The sequence below is a fragment of the Armigeres subalbatus genome, chromosome 3 (genome assembly GCF_024139115.2).
Source record: "Armigeres subalbatus isolate Guangzhou_Male chromosome 3, GZ_Asu_2, whole genome shotgun sequence".
Lineage (NCBI taxonomy): Eukaryota > Metazoa > Arthropoda > Insecta > Diptera > Culicidae > Armigeres > Armigeres subalbatus.
In genome coordinates this window covers 67,634,496-67,654,375 of record NC_085141.1, presented here as the reverse complement: position 1 = coordinate 67,654,375, position 19,880 = coordinate 67,634,496, and positions in this window count along the sequence as shown.

Below are 19,880 nucleotides of genomic sequence, written 5' to 3'. Positions count from 1 at the left end.
CATTTTGCATTAATTATGCATTAACTATGCATTCCCACCACACCTGAAATAGTAGTTTGTGCAACTAGTTGCAAAAAGATACGAGTGCTGAAAAATCGAGTTTTGCAACGAGTTGCACACGCTATTTTTTGCAATGACGAAAAATAGGCTTGAATATGATAAATCCGTACCAAAATGGTACAATTTTATTCACTTAACATGACCAATCTTGCCAAAAAATCATGTTGTTGCAGAAAACAAACAGATTCCGTGTTATCGTGCCTCATTGTGTGCTCGACAGACCATAAGGCGATAGATAAACCTGCTTCTGGAGAATTTGATGTCATGCCCATCAAATTATTTCGTTTATTACGTGACACAGAGAATACACTATTTGAACACTCACCCAAGCCAATTTAGCTAAATGTGGTCATGTAACTATTGTTCTAATGCTGGTTTTCCATTATAGCACCCAAATGAGTGCTTTGATGAATTTTATGCAACCCATTTGAGTTGCATAATGTTCAATAAAGCACCCATGTCATTGGTATGAAAAAGTAGGCCGTTTTATCACTCAAACGCCAACTGTAAACCAGGTATTATGATCAGGAATTGCAAAAAAAAAATTTTTTTTTCGATTTTGAAATTTTTTTTTCACCCTTGGGAATATTACAATGATTTTACAATAATTCCGAAATGCAATGTCCGATCGGGCCAATTTTCAATAGCAAACTATGGGACCGCATTCCCCGTCGAATGCAACATGTTGCGAGTAAATCGGGTAATGCTAAGTTCCAAAAAGTGTGTCTACAAAATTTGTACACATACACACATACTTGGGGCAGCAGGGACTTTGTCCAAGGGCTTGACGACCCCTCCCCATGGCCACTGCGAGTTAGACCGGGACCATCGTCCCTAACCCCTAATCCCAAGGCGTTAAGCGACCCGTGCCGAGGGGATGCATGGCCAGGGGGGTGAAATAATAAGCTAGGCCTTTAACGGAGCCTGTGGGGTACCTGGGCACCCTCCACAGTAATTGTCCCTTACCGCGTCATGCTGGGCTCTGGCGTGGTGGACCTCTTTTCCCGAGCAACTCGTGGGACCAAAATGGAAAACCAAGTCAATTCTTCAATTAGTGGTAGTAGTGTAGGCGACAACCCCTTCGCAAGAGGTGGGTTGTTCAGGTCTCCGCCTAGGAGGCCAGAGGCAATAGTCGGCAGCTCAGTGCGCAGCGCCAGCGTGGGTCACTTAACCTTCCTCTCGGCTAAAAAACGCCGGTAGAGGTTATTGACGGCCCATGGCTTGTGGAGACGATGAACCGCAAACGCGATGGGCTTTCGGCTTTCGAGGTGGCGACGGAACAGCTGGACGCCATCATCGACTTTGCGAAGCATAATATCAGTAAGGACCTCAAGAGGAGCTTCGGGACGGTCGGGACGGCCAAGTGTAAACCCGTGAAATCCGTAGAGTCGAAGTCTACCCAGACTGAGGCCCAAGGATTCGCGGACTCGGGCAAGGTCGAATCGACCGAGGGCGTGCCAGCGAAGACGGTGGTACCAAAGTCTACCCAGACTGAGGCTCAAGTATTTGCGGGTACGTCGGGGGTGACTGCTCCAACGGAGCAGACACAAAACGGGGGAGACAGTCTCCAGGGGATGAGCTCCCTGGGGGCCACTCCAAAACGCGAAGGGTTACTACCCCGAACAAGGGTAGTGGGGCTGGGAAGCTGAACCCCGGCCAGGTACCTCCAAAACCGGGGGAGGAAGGACCTGGAAAGGTCCGTCCACCCAGGAAAGACGGTGGTAAGGGGTTACGGCAGGCTGAGAGCTCTCAGCCGCACCAGACCAGGGAATAGAGGGGATGACGCCTCCTGGACCCTGGTCAAGAACAAGAGGAAACCGAAGACGTCAAGGGCCGAAAAGAAGGCCCAGGCGAATGAAGGGTAGCAAGAAGTCTAGGGTAGGCGCCAATCGCTCCAGGGGCGATGCCCTAGTCATCACGGCGGACGAGGCTAAGTACTCGGACGTCTTGAAGGCGATGAGGAGTGACGTGAAGCTCGGTGAACTCGGCGCCGACGTACGTCGAATAAGACGTACCCGGATGGGCGAGATGATCCTCGGCCTGAGGCGGAGCGTCTCGAAAAAAGGGCGCCGCCTACAAGAAGTTGGCGGAGGAAGTCCTAGGCGAGACGGTCAAGGTGAGGGCACTCACGACGGAGGTGAATCTAAGGGTTAAAGACCTGGACGAGATCACCGAAGTCGAAGAGCTCGTCACGGCACTGCGGCGACAGTGTGAAGTGGAGACGTCCACCGCAGCCGTTCGGCTACGGAAAGGTCCGACAGGGACGCAGGTAACATTGGTTCGGCTATCTGCAGCGGACGCCTCCAAGGTAGTCAAGTTAGGGGGCGTCAAGGTGGGATGGTCGGTATGCCCTGTGGGCATATACGAGCAACCCGAAGTTTTCTTCAAGTGCCTGGAACCGGGGCACAAGCAATGGGACTGCAAAGGCCCTGACAGAAGCAATCTCTGCCGACGCTGCGGATTTGAGGGACATAAGGCACAATGCTGCACGAACCCGCCCAATTGTTTGATTTGTTCCAGCAAAGCTGTGAACAGCAAGCACCCCATGGGGGGTTCGATGTGCCTGGCGTTTAAGCGTGCTGTAAAATCACAGTGCAGGTAACGCAGCTGGCTTGCTCGGCCTCGCCCGAGTGTTACGATACCATGGTGTTCTTCTAAAAAAGCGAGTTACGATGTTCGGTGCTGCAAGGACACGCAGCTAACCTCGAGGGTGCGTTCTGCACTGGCCCCCCTTTGAAGCATTACTTTCTGGTTGTACCGAAGGGACTATGGGCTTGGCGGCAATGGAAACGGTTTAGCGGGTCTGGGATGTAGTCCTGCCTCCCTCGTTTGCTGTTGGAGGTGATCCCTAACCCCGCACTTCCTGGATAACCCAGGATTTCTGTTGAGCAGATTCCCCCTCCATTGCTTAGGAAGAAAAAAAAAAGTAATGGGTAATGTTTTAAACATAACCGCGAGTAGACGTAGGACTTGAATAATCGTAACGTATTTACATTTATCTTTTGAATTTATGGGGTTTGATTGGTGTAGGTATTGATATTGGAAACGACAACATTCATACTATGTAGAATTATTAGCTATTTGTTTTTTCAAAACTTCTGGAAATGAAACTAATAATTAAATACATAATTAGAATCGCATTGTTTCTAACTATTGAACCCTTATTTACTCAAGCAAATGTAAGGAATTTATAGATTTTACAAATTATTTTTGCAATTTCTGATCATAATACCTGGTTTACAGTTCGTCTTTGAGTGATAAAGGATTTAATGTTAACAGCCTCGTTGGATAAACAAACAACTCGTGCTGAAAAAACTACTATTAATGTTTTGGTTCCAAACTATGAGTTCAGTTTAATAATATAATTTCTTAGAAAATGAGAACCAAAGTATAAAATAATGTTTATTAAAAATATTCTTCTGGAAATTATTTTTTGCGGACTATTTTAAAACATGTAATACGGCAAAATTTCTTAATTTAAAATAGGTATCCAACCATTGCTGAATGTGTATCATTTAATTGCCAATGCCTGCTGCGAGTTAATGAAAATAATTATTTTTAATCAATTTCTATATTCAATAGTGTACCTAGTTGATTTTTTTTGCTACGAAATCAGAACTGTTATAGTTGTGGATTATTAAACCAATCACTTTCCCTGAATGAACAGACTAAATGTCTCTGGACTAATTTTATTATTCTTCATCCACCACCGCTGCCCTCGCAGCCTCTAGCCGTGAACTTCGAGCGAGGCGATTGCATCGATCGCAACCGACACCACTGCATCCGACCATCATCTAGCATAGCACGGTAAAAAATGCGCCCTCTTCTTTCATGCACACTCGCAGACCCACCGCTCTCCCGCTGGTGACTGCATGCTGTGTAAAAAAATGCGAGAAACAATGCGGGAGCGAAAAGCACGTCAGTACGCGTTGCTGTCACAAACTGTAATGACTCGCACACGGAAGCCACTGCTTCTTTTATGCACAAAATAAAACTTGCGGTGGATCCGAAGGCACGTGGCAATGCATTCTGATGTCCGTGTTAGGAATGCACGAAATTGATTACATATGAAATTTTTATTGACCTTGACAAGATTTGAAATTTTCAATAGCTTATCGTTAAAAAATTTAAGTTTCAATGAAGTTGGCAAATTGCTGGAGAGTGTCCGAGTCGATTGATATATGAATCTTAAAAATCCATCGAAAGATAAAGGCGCTAGTAACGTTCGAAATCTTCCCTTTCAGCGTAACGCTCGCGATTTCCAAAAATCTAAATGACACCCAGTATAGTAAAGAAAGACGTAAGTCCTACGTCAAAAAAAAAACAAATACACACACATACATACGCACATACAGACATCACCTCGATTCGTCGAACTGTGTCGATCGGTATATAACACTATGAGTCTCCCGGCCTTCTATCAAAAGTTGTTTTTTGGAGCAGTCCTATAGCCTTTCGGAACAACTTTGTTGTACGAGAAAGGCAAAAAATTATGAACACAGAAATTATCTCGAGTGTTACGTCTGTTCGTTAGTGAGCGAGTCTCTCTCGTTATCACTAAGGCGTTTCTATTTCTTGAAAGAGAGTTGATTAAATTGTAACAGGTTTTACGTTTTGGTGATTGAATATATTTTATAATAAAAATTCCTGGAAATTATGCATAAAACAAAGTTGGCATTTGTACGTTGTTCACTCAAAAATAGTCAGCCCATTTTTTTTGCAAATAAAGACATTCCACTAAAAGCTCAAAATAATTTTCTTTCCATTTTTGTGAAAAAAAAACAAATTTAAATGCATTTAACATTTGCATAGTATGCAAATAAATGATAAATTGTGAAATAGAATTGCTTTGTTAATTGGATTATATTGTTATATAATGTAAACATATTAAGTAGCGATATGTGCGATTTTATGTAGATAAATAATATGTTCCTTATCATGCGTTGTTCTGAATAATATTGGTTATAGTGTTGGCAGAGTTACATGTTCTATCCGCGTTTCTTTCATGTTTTATATTTCGAGCGCTTATAACTATAGGCGCATCAATAAATGCAAAACTAAGTGCAAAAGATCACCTATTCACATTATTGATTTCTTATCGCTATTTTGAAAAATTTCCACTATCGACACAATTACGTAAATTCTGGATTTCCCATATATTTTGCTGATTTCCTACTATGTATATCATTCCTTCATGAGCTCGCGATGAAAATTTCAAAACAAAAGGTAGTGTAGGTAGAAGTGAGTTTAAATAGGGTAAATACAACTGATAGAAAGGCTGATAACATCGTTCAGCGATCAGCTCTGTAATACTCGACTGTAATAAGTCAAGTCAAGGCATACACGGTTAGAAAAAAGTACTTAATATTAAGTACTTTTCACTCAAATCGGGGGTTCAGCGTAGGAACCCAAAATTAAGTAAATTTTTATTGAAATTAAGTAAAATTTACTTTTTTGTTGTCTTTATTATCGAGACTTTCAGCCCAAGGCTGGCTCGTCTCGAAAATTTACTTAATATTCAGTAAAATATACTTAATTTTAAATTGAAACTAGCCAAAAGTTAGGTAAATTATACTTAGCTTTTGTAAACATGAGATTACCTAACGTTGGGTTTCCACACTTTACTGCCCTTGTTGAGTGGCTTTGCTTATAGATTAGTAGAATCTATAGATGAGTGAAAGCATGGGCGGGTTCATTTTTTGACCGTGTACCAAGCGCATATGATGTCACACCACAGAGAACAGACATACAAGTCCGTTCTCAATCGTGTGTCAACATTTTAGGCGCCATCACCCACCATGAACATAAACAACAGATTCTCCTAATCACACTGGTTTCAATTCCACAATTTTTTTCTCACACTAACGCAAGCGATTTTGCTACCATCAAGGAATGCATGGTTTGCTTTGTGATGAGATATTTCGTTAATGCACAGCTGCTATGGCCTTTGATTGTATTTTCATTAGGGTGAAAGATCCGATAGTCGTGGGTGTTCCTATAGTTGCGGTAGTGTTGTTTTTGCAAAATCTACGTAACGCAGTAACCCATGCACAGTGGGCGCAGCAAGCCAAAAACGTGCGTTTTTTTATTTGCGTGCAAACGGTTGATTTTACATAGGTGGTGTCTTCGCAGAAAAATTTTAAATTAGGAAATTTTTAATAATAAATTTTTTTTTTTTTTTTAATCGTTCTTATACATGCTTTAGGCATTTATTTTGCTTTTATGCACCTTTTTCGTACATTAAGAGTTACAGTCGAGTACGTCGAAGAAATTTAAAGTGACTCGTATGTTCGGAAAAAAGGTTCGCTAGATTATAATACTAGAATGTAAGATTAAAACTATGAATTTATAATGTAAATGAATAATAAATAAATTATGTTACAGCTTTGAAGCTGATCGAAATGGAATCTGCTCTCAAAAAGTATTTAAACGTGACTATTCCCAACAATAGTGTTTTTGCATGTTTATTTAAGCTTGAGTCATTTTTATGTAAATCAAACCAATAGTTCCTCCAAGTTGCTGCTATTATAACAGAATGCATTTGGCATATCAATCCGCTTGATTTTATTTTTCTCAAAGTCCTGATGGTTTGCTCACATTTCCATCTACAGGGGTTAGACAAAAAGGTTGAGATAGGCAAAATTTTGCCCAAGTTCAAGTCAGCATAACTTTGCGTAGAATGATCCGATTTTGATATTTAAAATTTTGACCATCGGACGCAGAAACTCTTCTAGTATACTATCCCTATGCAAAACCTGAGATTGTTCCTCAGCCACCGGAGATGTTCCGGGTTTTCCGAGGGTACATTCAAGATGCATTTTTTCCACTGCTTGTCATTTTATATGACGTTTACTTTCATCATATTTGTCCAGAAACTAGAACTAATATGCCGACCAATGGTGGCTGTAGATCGAGAATCCATCAAAACTACGCAGATATATGGCCATTTCCGTAAAAACGGTCCCGGAAACATGATGAAATGATAACAGATCGGAATAATGCAAATATGAGTATCTAACTTCATGGCTTTGCGAAACGATGATTACAGAAACATTTTCAAAATGATAGTGTCTACTGCCATCCTTATAGCAGATTCCAAGGGCCTTCCCGGAAAAGCCGGTTTTGGCACCATCTGTAACCATGCCATATGGGCATCAAAATTCATGTTTTCTCAAGGCAATGAATATAGGATCTTTATAAAAGATATATTTTGAGGACTGTAAGACTCTCTGGCCAATTTGTAACAGGTTCCGGATATTCTGCGAAAGTGATATTTATTCAAGGTGTATGGCCAATCCCGTACCGTTTTCACGAAAATTGCCTTATCTCTGCGTGTACCTAATGGATTTTCGATCTGCAGCCAGCATTGATCAGCATATGAGTTCTAGTCTCTGGGGAAAGCATAAAAGAAGATGTCAGTGATCGTCACATAAAATGACAAGCAGAAGAAAAAATGCATTTTTAACATACCCTCGGAAAACCCGGAACATCTCCGGTGACCAAGGACCAATCTCAGGTTTTGCATAAGGATAGTATACTAGAAGAGTTTCCGCGTCCGATGGTCCCAATTTCATCGAAATCGGATTTTTCTACGCAAAGTTATGCTGATTTGAACTTCGACAAAATTTTGCCTATCTCAACCTTTTTGTCTAACCCCTGTATATTGTAATCGTTTGAATGATATTAAGTTCATTGCGGTGATGTATGAGAAAGCGGCGCATGAAAAACAGTTCAAATATACATATTTCCCCACTCATTTTTCTAAAAACCTTCTAATAATTTTTGTGAAGACAAAACGTTTAACAATTCGGGTGCAAATATGTACATGTTCTACAAAGTGAACATGTACATATTTGAACATGTACATATTTGAGTGAACATGTACAACATTTTCAAGTGAAATAAAAGGGAATAGGGTGATCCATGAATATATTTAAAAAATGATTTTTATACTAATTTGAGTCACCTTAATGTTTGTCAAATCAACATTTCCTCCGAATTCCTCCTAATAAAACAGAGTGCATTTGGTAGTTGGATGTCTATACTTTCATATGGTTGGTGTTTGATCTGCCACAATTTGCCTCAATTAAAGATATGAACATAGCAAAATTGCATTATATAATACGAATAAGTCGAATAACTTCTCTAATATACCTCCGAAATATCCACATTTTTTAGGAAAACGTGTGATTTGATGTACTTGTTCACTTTGTAGAACATGTCCATGTCGAAAAACAATAAGAAAAAAAGTTTTCTTGAAAAAAACTGGTTTTAGATACGATTTTTTAAAATTTCATCATAACTCGCTACCGTTAAAAGATAGAGAGTTGGTATATTCTACAAAGTTGTTTGTATTTTCAAGCTCTATCACTTTTGTAGCGGCTCAAATTTTTTGAACGAAAATGAAAAAAATGTTTTTGGATCACCCTAACAGGCGAAGTTTTAGGTCACCCTAATATTTCAAAAGACATTTTTTGGTAAATTTTTTTTCCGAAGACACCACCTATGTAAAATCAACCGTTTGCACCAAGGATGTTATCGATCATTTAGTAATCTGCCTTCGATCACTTAGTAGTTTGTCAATAACTCATTCCAGAGGCTAAATTTCAAAATGTGTTGTATGGTGGACTTATGGTGCGAAGGTTTTTCTACAACTCTACCTAACAGGTCGATGTTTGAATTTAACTTATAACGGAGCTATAGCGCTAGTAGCAGTAACTTGTACTATATGATAACAAAATTTCAATCATTTAGTATAAGTTACTGCTTCTGGATCTATAGCTTCGTTGTTAGTGAAAATCATACAATGAACTGTTAGGCAGAGTTGTAGATAAACCTTCGCACTAGAAGTCCACCATACAACACATTTTGAAATTTAGCCTCTGGAATGAGTTATTGACAAACTACTAAATGATCGAGCGCAGATTACTAAATAATCGACAACATCCTTGGTTTGCACGCAAATAAAAAACGCACGTTTTTGGCTTGCTGCGCCCACTGTGCCATGCAGTCCATCAATTTGTTGACAAGTCAGTAGACGAAATAAAAGGAAACAGGATTGGATTATCTCAAAATCGGTAAAGTATCACTAAAATATCTTATCTTTTTCTTGGCTTTGCACCAATAGTTGCGGTAGTGTTACCATAGTTGCGAGTCCCATATGAAAACAATAGGATTCGCAACTATAGGAACACGAATTAAAAAATAACGCAACTATTGGAACACTGCACCAATGATTGGAAGTACTATTTTAAGTGGCAGTAATGAATTCTGCTGCAATTACAACACTTTTCGGATAAAATATGTTTAACGATCTTTCTTTTACACTCTTGAGGTAAGTGCAATGAATTATAGACTTGATGAAAAGCAAGAAATAGTGGTGGAACGTGCTTAGTTCCTCCACTATTGGGTCTTTTACCCTATTGTAATTCTTTTGAATATTTACTGTCCCTTCCATTAGCCACAGTCATCGTCACAGCCAGCAGCGAAGCACTAAAAGAATGAAAACGGCCATAATTTGCGCTCAAGGATATTAATGTTTTTTGACCTTGTTGGTTCCATAGTGCATGCAAAGCTCGTTTGGAGACAGGGGATTTATTCTCGCTCATCTATATATTCCACTATCATTTTTTTTTTGTTCGGGATGAACCACTGCGTCCATTTCATTGAACTTTTGTAGTATACCTGTGTCATTTGTTTAGTGCATGTCTTTCTGTTCCATTTCTATTGAGAAGAAATGAAGTAGTCGTTTTGTATTCAAATATATTCTCAAGCTTAATATAAGGCCTCTTTAGATTAAGGTACCGCTATTTAGGGTAAGACGGTATAAAGCCCCCCTTTGATTTCTAGAAAACTATAACTAACTAAGGGTCAAACTCAGTTGGTACCTATAAATATTTGTAAAACCATCATCCTATGTGAATATGGGAATATTTTTGTATTACTTAATGAAAATATTTGCAAAATACAAAAAGTCACAGTTTTGATGTAACTTTTAATGTTTGTTTGCTGAACATTCTGGAGCGACTCTGGCATACTGTCCGCAAAACTTGCACTGGAACACTCAGTTGGGCAACAAAATTACTTTTCTCAGTGGTTAATATGATATAAAATTGTCTCCATCTTCAAAAATGTAACGATTTTCGAAAACATGTTTCACTGGCCAAAACGCCCCAGTGTAGGCAGGACGATATGCCCTTACCAACTGGACACAAGCGCAGCGAGCCTGCAGCAGTTGCTTCCAAATTGTATGGAAAATATTGAAATGTAATTCATACCTGCTTGGATGGACCTATGTTGGTTTTTTAATGTCAAGCGCATAAGGATTTGTAGCCTTTTTATTATGGGATTGATAAAATACTAATGAAGGGCTATTAAATGATTTTGGTTGAGGTGGGGCGTATTGCCCAGGCACTTTTAAAATTCATTTTTTCACGACTTTTCAAAAAGCTTTATTACGTGTTATCTGTAATATTTTTATGTGACTACTCACGGTCGAATCTATGACAAAAGGTCGAAAGACAAAAGGTCGAAAGGACAAAAGGTCGAAAGACAAAAGGTCGAAAAGACAAAAGGTCGAAAGGACAAAAGGTCGAAAAGACAAAACGTCGAAAGGGACAGAAGGTCGAAAGGACAAAAGGTCGAAAAATGGACAAAATGTCGAAAGGGACAAAAGGTCTATCTAGAACAAGTTGATAACAAAATGGGTGTATTCCAAAAGAAATAATTCACTCATCTAATCAATCAAAGTTGAAGAATGAGCAATTTTCAAAGAAGGAGTAATAACTGTAAAACAATATTATGAATATCTAGACAGTTCTGATAGAGATAAAAAAGATTGTTGATAAGAAATTAATAAACTTGTATTTCGCGAGACAGAGTTGTCCTATACAGTTGGCAAAAAATGCTCTTTTATTTTACAACTATTTTTAACATTTAAATAAAATTCATCCAATGAGTGCAAATAATACATGAATATCTAGGTTTTCTGAATGTCACTTCGATCTGTCAAAATAGTGGAAGTCGTAGCCACGCAGACGCACGCATTGAGAATACACCGCGTATAATACACACTGGAGCAAGATTGATTCTTTCCGTTTCAGTTTCTTGTCTACTTCAAGCTTTTGTCCCTTTCGACCTTTTGTCCCGTTCGACGTTTTGTCCTTTTGACTTTTGGTCCTGTTCGACGTTTTGTCCTTTTGACATTTTGTCCCATTCGACGTTTTGTCCTTTCGACCTATGGTCCTGTTCGACGTTTTGTCCTTTCGACCTTTTGTCCCGTTCGACGTTTTGTCCTTTCGACCTTTTGTCCCTTTCGACCTTTTGTCCTTTTCGACAATTTGTCCCTTCGACCTTTTGTCTTTCGACGTTTTGTCTTTCGACCTTTTGTCCTTTCGACCTTTTGTCTTTCGACCTTCTGTCCCTAACCCCTTACGGGCAATGCATTTGTGACTTCCTGCACTACCAAATAACACAAAGTTTGCATAAATTGCGTTGAAAAGTAAAAAGTTATCAAGGAGTTGCCTTAGGGGGGGCATATTATACCGTCTTACCCTATACCCTTCGAAAAATGGCTTATACCAACTCTCAAAGGCGCGCCCTCAATCAGTTTCGGCTCAATAATAAGTGGGATAATACTGATTTCGGCCATGCATCGGTACTGAAGCTCAAACATATTTTTGTATCTTCTTATGAGTTCCGAATTTGTTTTTGTACAGAGATCTGATTTCATTGCGTTTTGGCATTTCTGAATCTCACCTTTACACAGAGCTCTTATCAGTCAGAGGGTGCTGTAGTGTCCTGAACCATCACACACAAAGCCGGTTCCGGCTCATAGCCAGTAACCAGCAAGAATCCGGACTCCTTCATACCTCCCATCTCCAGACACCTTCACTCATCACCTCTCTACTCCGAATCCTCCCTCTCCGCTCTCCCCCTCTCAGGTTCTTCCCTCTATCCGTTCGCCTGTATCTGTGCCCATCTTTGGTGTATGACGTCATAGCACAATAGAAGAACCCTAAATCCCACCCTTCTTATAAAACAAAATTTAAATTCAAATAGTTTTGAACAAAAACTAAATGTAATAGTTCATAGTTTTTGCTGTAATAGTCAATGTACTAAATGCCTAGCTTTAGTCTAATTGATGCTCACCCCGTCATTCCATCAAAATGTGATGCACATGGGATTCTACAGTGGTGTACCTTTTTTTCCACGGATTTTTCAAGAACCATCTATCCATAAGGTTTGTTTCATATTCCCTCACCTACCTTTTCAACATTGCATTTTTTTTTTGTTGGTCGGTCGGGCACTAGTGATGCTTCCATCGGTTTCGCTCATAGCCGTTTATCGGCACTCAGTTAATTTAGCATTGCGGGATAAAGTATAACGATAATCTCGATTGCTTTATTTCATTATTATTTGTAGCATTTGGTTCTCTACCTAGTAACATTTTGGTTTTATCGAACCGATCTTGGCGTGCATTCGCGCATTTACGACTGTCGAAGATTTACGCATTGCACATTATCCTCTCACACACCAATTCTTGCTGTTAAAGTACGGTTCATCTGAAAGTCACACTTCATCGTTGAGCACACGAGCGTTCCTGAATCGCACATGTCGGTATTGATGTGGTGTTTATTGAAAGAAATACTTTCCCTTTAACAAAGAAGCATTAGCGCACGTACAGTCGTGTGAAGTAAACTAACTATTCTTTTCAATTTAGTTTGGTAACACACCCTTGCATTCATCCAACGGGTCTCTATCCCATCTGATCATTGAACTAAATCATATTCAAATTTCATGAGAATTATCAGTAGTTTCATAACACATTTGGTCTCTTTTTAATCACAGCAAAACCCTGTCGTGCCTAAACCTCACTCAGTTGACTTATATATGTATTACACGAAAAAGGCACCATCGCCGCTAGGTGGATTATTCTGGGTTGTTTTTTTTTAGACCCGCAGCCTCCAAACGCTCGAACAACGAATTAATATCAAGATTATTCTCAGCGCCCTTGGCGAAATCTGTTTTTGGGCGCCCCTTACTAGAGAAACCAACAATAATATTTCACATTTAGAGAAGAATTTTGCCTAATATAAGTTAGAATAAAAGATTAAGTGGACTAAAGATGCTTCAATAATAGTTGATTCTTGGCGAAACTTGCAAAGTTCTACTGAATCTGCACTATGAATCGTATTGATTCATAGTGTCCAGAGGCGCATCCACGTTCCGACTCGTGGGTAGGACAAATTGGAAATGTCGATTTGGGTCGATTTCTTGTATAAGCATTAGCTCAAATCGATTCGCACAAATTCGTGGAAATTATAAGCCTAAACTTTGGTATGAGTGGAGCTTCACTTTCATCCCTTCTCCACATAGAGCTGCATCCATTACCACAAAGGTGCCACGGGAGCTGTTAGTGTGAAAGATATAACAGTAGGAATCGTTTCGGTATAACGTGAAACACAGAAAGAACTAAGGCAACCAGATTAAGAAAGATCTCCTGCTTGAAGGCAGTAGCGGTTGCAATAAGATCACTGACTTTGTCTCCGGAACCGACGCACATTTTACCAATATTGGCGCTGAAAGCATAACAGTTACTGTCCAATGTCCATCCCTAGAGACAGATGCTTGCAGCAGCAACTTAATCAGTTCTAAAAATAATCAGGACTCGAAAGGATCTTCAAGGACAGAATACAGTACATCATTTGAGAAATTTTCTACCGTTTTCAGGACAAATATTGTTTTTCCAAGATTGTGTAAGGATTGCTCAGAAGCATGACATACATCTTTGAATTCTTAAGGTTAACGAACATTTTTACAAGCTTCCAATAGAGGAAATGGATCACAGGAATTTGTATAAATGTTCAATGGATCCAATCAATTTATTTGATTTTTTGATTTTGATCAGAAATAGTTATGGATCTACCGATTCCAAACAAACATCCAAGAAATCGAATGATTGTCTAAGAATCTTTATGGGAGCTCCGAATTCATAACGGATTAGATCTTTTTGTGATTCTTCAGTTTTCATTGAACTTTTTTCCGTGGGCTTCTCATAATCCATTCAAACGTACTTTATTGAAAAAAATCGATTTCGAGTTTTTTTTTTCCAAGGACCCTTGGGAAAATGGGGAAACGAACAATGTTTTTTGAATAACTCCGGAACGCAATGGCCGATTGGGCCAATTTTCAATAGCGAAAAATTAGAAAGGATTCCGCGTCGAATGATAAGGCTAAGCACAAAAAAGTGTGTCTCACATTTTTTTTGTACACACACATACACACATACAGACATCACCTCAATTCGTAAAGCTGAGTCGATTGGTATATAACACTATGGGTCTCCGATCCTTCTATAAAATGTTCGGTTTTGGAGTGATCCTATAGCCTTTACGTGTACTTAATATACAAGTAATCGAAAAGTTTATGATCGTTATGGTGTTACGAAGCATGCCGAAATCATTCCACTTCTTGAAATCGGCACTAGAAGCTCGTCCAGATGCTGACATAACTATGGAGCTTATCAAAACAAAGTTGCTAGATGAATATCGCAAGCGACAAGATCGAGACGGCTCAATGAAAGGAAACAAAGTGAGCACGAATAAAGCCACGGTGCTTCATTCACCGTTATTATGAAAATAAATATACCATTCAATCAACAGCCGCCATTCGATTTCTACTATAGATCTACGCTTCTGGACAAATTTTCAAAAAAAAACGTTGGCGAGATTTTTGAGTTATGCCATTTTTAAGTTTTTTGCTGAAAAACGCCTTGTTAATCAATTAAAAACCAATAGCACAACGTAATAACTTGCAAACGAGTTTTTTTTTATACAAAATCAATTAAATATCTATCTGCCTGTACATATTATGTTCGTACACTCCATGTTATCCGGAGCAAAACCGACTGTAATATCTTGTTCCAGGTCGCTCGTTCTAGGGCCGCTAGTCACAGGTACGCCGGCTCGTCTGCAACATACGCGTCTTACGCGCATCTTCCTGGATTGCACACAACCAGCGAGTGCGTGGTCTACGTCCTCTTCCAGATGCTCTGCTAAACATGACTTTTGCTGGTCTCTCTTTCGGCAAACGTGCATAATGTCCAGCCCACTGTAATATGCCGTATTTTATCAGTCTGCCTATGTCTGCATTTTTGTACACTTGGCACAATTGATACAAGCGTCTGACCCATTCTTAAATTTCCACCGCACTGCCAAGTATTGAGCGCGGTATTTTCCACTCAAACACTCCCAGAATTCGATGTTCTACATCTTTTAACGACCATGTCGTACATGGCTACTGGACGAATCAACGATGTGTACAGAGCTAGCTTTGTCCGTGTTTGTAGGCTGCGAGACTTAAGCTGACTACGAAAATCGTAGAAAGTCCTACTTGCAGCCGCAACACGTGTTTTCACCATTATCTCATGTTCCAATATATATGAATTCGTCGACAACCTCAAATCGCATCCCACCCATTCAACCTCGGGACTAACACCGTTTGGGCTGCCACGCTCACTGCCAGGTTTTGACAAAGTTCATGATCAGTCCTATTCTTCCAGTCTTCCATTTAAAAGATTCTTCCATTGCACTGCGATCTACACCAATGATGTCGATGTGATACGCAAAACCAAGGAGCATGTAAGACTTGTTGATGATGGTCCCGTTTCTTTGCACACAAGATCTTTGAATTGCACCTTCCAGAGCTACGTACAGTTGTTCCACTATAGGTACAGGGGAGTCAATTTTATTGAGAAACATTATTGGGTTTCAATCAAAATTTTATGATAAGTTGTATTTAACATCATATTTATACCATAATGCATCAACTGAAACTATAGTAGAGTGTATAATTACAAAAAAATCATACTACCTCCACTATTGGTGGTACCTCCACTAAAGGTGCGGTTACCCTATTGCATCAAAAGAAAATGTTTATTTTTTGTGGGTATAGAGATTTAATTGATTCTGCACAAAATAACTTATTATTATTTATTCAGACTAAGACCAAAGTGGCCTGTCGCAACCTGCGAAACCTAGCCACTTGCAGTTCCATGTTCCAAGCTTCCAATCGTGATCCTTTATTCGTCGCCTAGGTCTTTGCCGATTATATCGAGTCGTATTATCTTTTATATTGTTAGTAATTATTGGTTTTCCAGGCGGCTTATTGGGCCTGCGCAAACCTCCTGTCTCGTCGGAGGGCCGTCGTGTCAGGTCTGTTTTGTGTCCCACCTGACACCAGGACTTGGGCTTGTGCGCTTTGAGTGGCACAAGGTCGCTTTGGCGGGGCCTACTTGCGGATAAATGCAGCTTTTTATAGGAATTTAACAGGGCCCACTGTCAAACCCCACCACATCCTAGGCAAGCCCCACAACTCGCAGATGGCCTGGGGAGGGATCGTCAAGCTCTTAGACATAGTCCCTACTGCCCGCTGCTTGTTTTCAAGTTATTACGTTGTGCTATGGATTTTTAATCGATTTATAGGGCGTTTTTCATCGAAAAACTTAAAAACGGCGTAACTCGAAAATCCCACCAACGTATTTTATTGAAAATTTGTCCAGAAGCGTAGAATAATAGTAGAAACCGAATGGCGACTGCCGATTGAATGGTATATTTATTTTCATAATAACGGTAAATGAAGCACCGTGAAAGCACCTAGGTATGCTTCCTTTGTAAAAAAAACCCCGGCAATTTCAAACGAGATTGTCGAAAGTGGCTGCCTACTAGCGAGAAAAGAGAAAATCAATCTGTTGGGCAGTTGGTACAAATCAATTTCACAGAACATTATACGATGATTAAATTAACTGAATAGGCGGAGCAATGCCGAATCAGGCAGACTATGGAATTTGGGTACGATGGCGGTTCTTGATAGCGTTTTAACCATACTAATGGCGGGGTTTTAACGATCTCTTCTTCAACAAATTTCTCTTCAATTCAACTTTGTATAACTCGGTAACTTTTATGGGTTACCTACATGGGTTTAAAACGCAAAGCTACACGACAATGGAAATACGTATCTATGTAAGTCCAAATTGTTAGTGCTGTGGTAGCGTTCACCTTACAATACAGACTTATTCGCTGACAGCACCATCTATGAAAAAGACCGGAAGGGTTGGTGTTTTTTTTTTTTTTTTTTTTACAAGGGAGAATGCATTTACACACTAACCCAGTACACGTGCATTGTAGTGGCCAAACTACCACACGGAAGTGTACTGGAGTGTCGGACTCGACCATACCGGTAATACCGACTAAACTCCCTTGGGCTCCACCATCGTTTCCCCCAGGAACTACCTCGCAGTACTACTTCTGGGGGGACGGCAGTACTAAGCGTACTCGCTCATTATCGCTCACACAGGCACTCGTCCCACGCGAGACTGACTTGGGTGCTCGCACACCATTCACTCCATTTGAGTCTTACTTGGATGCTCTCCCGGGCGCTCCGCTGCCATGCCTCGAGGTGTCAATAGCGGTAACTGCCTGGGCCTACAGATATTACGCTACGACACTCCTGCCTCAGCACGAGCAGATCAATCACACCACTGCCGAAGCAGACCACACGCTACCCTGCCGAAGCAGGGACACTCCCCATGCACCACATGTGCACAACTGTAGGTGTGTGGGTACAACCCACTGCTACCCTGCCGCCGAAGCAGCTTCTCCAAAGACCATTCGCTCCATGTGACCCTTATTCGGGTGCTCACTGTAACACTCCACTGCCATGCCTCGAGGTGTCGATAGCGTTATGTAGGGACGAATCAACGATACTACGCTACGACACTCCTACCTCAGCATGAGCAGTCCATACTCAGACTTCTGCTGCGCTTCGAGGTGACAATAGCGGCGGCGACACGCTATGACACTCCTGCCTCAGCACAACCTGATCACTCACTCCCTGCCGAAGCAGCTCACGCGCTACCCTACCGAAGTAGGTACACTCCACGACTCACTCTAACACTCCACTGCCATGCCTCGAGGTGTCGATAGCGGTATGTAGGGACCAATCAACGATACTACGCTACGACACTCTTACCTTAGCATGTGCAGTCCATACTCAGACTTCTGCTGCGCTTCGAGGTGACAATAGCGGTGACGCGCTATGACACTCCTGCCTCAGCACAAACAGATCACTCACTCCCTGCCGAAGCAGCTCACGCACTACCCTACCGAAGTAGGGACACTCCACATGCCAATTGGCACTCCCTGGGCTTGTGCTTTTGAAGCGGCACACAGTCGCTTTGATAGAGTCCGCTTACGGGCACTTGTGGTTTTTTGGGAGGGATTTTAGCAGAGCCCACTGCTAAATCCCACCACGCCCTAGGCAGTTCTCCCTGACTCGCAGACAGCTGGGGAGGGGTCGTCAAGCCCTTGGACATAATGCTGTCCCTGCTGTCCCTGCTGCCCCCCGGAAGGGTTGGTGTGGGGGCACCGGTCTGTTTAGGAACCATCTCCCCTATATCTGATTTAGATGAAATAATGTTAAAGCTCTTTCGCTGTGTACCACGCGTCTCCACGCGTCATGCAGATGAAAGTGGGCCTGGGCATGTTCCGTTATAATGTTTATTTATAAATCTAAAAGATTGATTGATCCATACAAATATCTTTACATTCTGAGTGGTCGAACAACATGGCACTTGACAAAAATGTGCTTGCAATTGTCGAACAAATATGTGAACATTCAACCCGGTAGGGTACCAGGAAGAGGTTGACGACTTCAGGGAAGGCCACGGACACGCTGGCAGCTGGGACGGGACTTGCAAAGAGAAAAAAATGTAACTTCATTTGCTGCCAGTCAGCTGCTGTCATGAACTGTCAGTTGCAGCCAGCAGCTTTTTGTGTGAAAGTATTGGTATCACAAATAAAATATTCCGCCTGATTTTTGTTTTACGAAGACTTTTTCACTTTATCGAGTACACTGGATTTTGTTTTTACACGATTTACACTTTCTTAATTTTTCACCCATCCTAAATGCTTAACGCATATTAATTACCATGTGATTTTTCTTTGAATTATTTAGGATTTTTTGAAACATGTTGCAAAGATATTGGTGGCAAATTGAAGTCACACGAACAAAAATACGAGCAAAAAAAAAACGTGTAAAAACAAAATCCTGTGTATTCCAATTCATCCGGTTAGCTTATTACTAATCAGTTATAAACGTGTGTTTTCTTCCCGGTAAAAAAATCCTTATGAAAATAAATTTACTAATTCGCGAATGGGATACACCACCCGCGGCTTAGGTGAAACCGGTGAAACAGTCAAGGAAACAGTTGAAACTCGATGGTCAACTGTGTTGAAAAGAAGAACAAGTGCCAAAACAAGGGAAAAGAAGCAGCGTCTTTGCAGGTCTCGTCTCAGGCTGGCAGCACACGGTAGGAGAGTACATGAGGACCCTAAAAGTTCAGGGAAACAACAACGCTCAAGATCGACGAGCATGGAGCTCTATAATACGCCAAGCTATGGCGTTTGCTAGGCTGTAGCGTTTCCCATCTAGACACGAGGTAAGCAAAAATGCAAAACACTCAGTATTTTTTAGATTTTCTGGAATTTTTCTAATGGCATCAACTAGCAATTTTTGTTAACTATCCCAAGAAGTAAAATATCAACGGAAATCTAGAAAATTGAAATATTGGAGAAGCAGGTAAGCTTGTGCATATTACATTCCTCTCCCTCACAGTTCCTTCTTTTCCTAACAGTACTGTAGCACAACATATTATTATAATATGTATAAATAACTATAATTTGACTATAATTTGCGACTTTTGAAAAATTGAGCTTCAACAGTATGTTGTTAATCCAACTAATACAGAAGGGAGTAGTGAA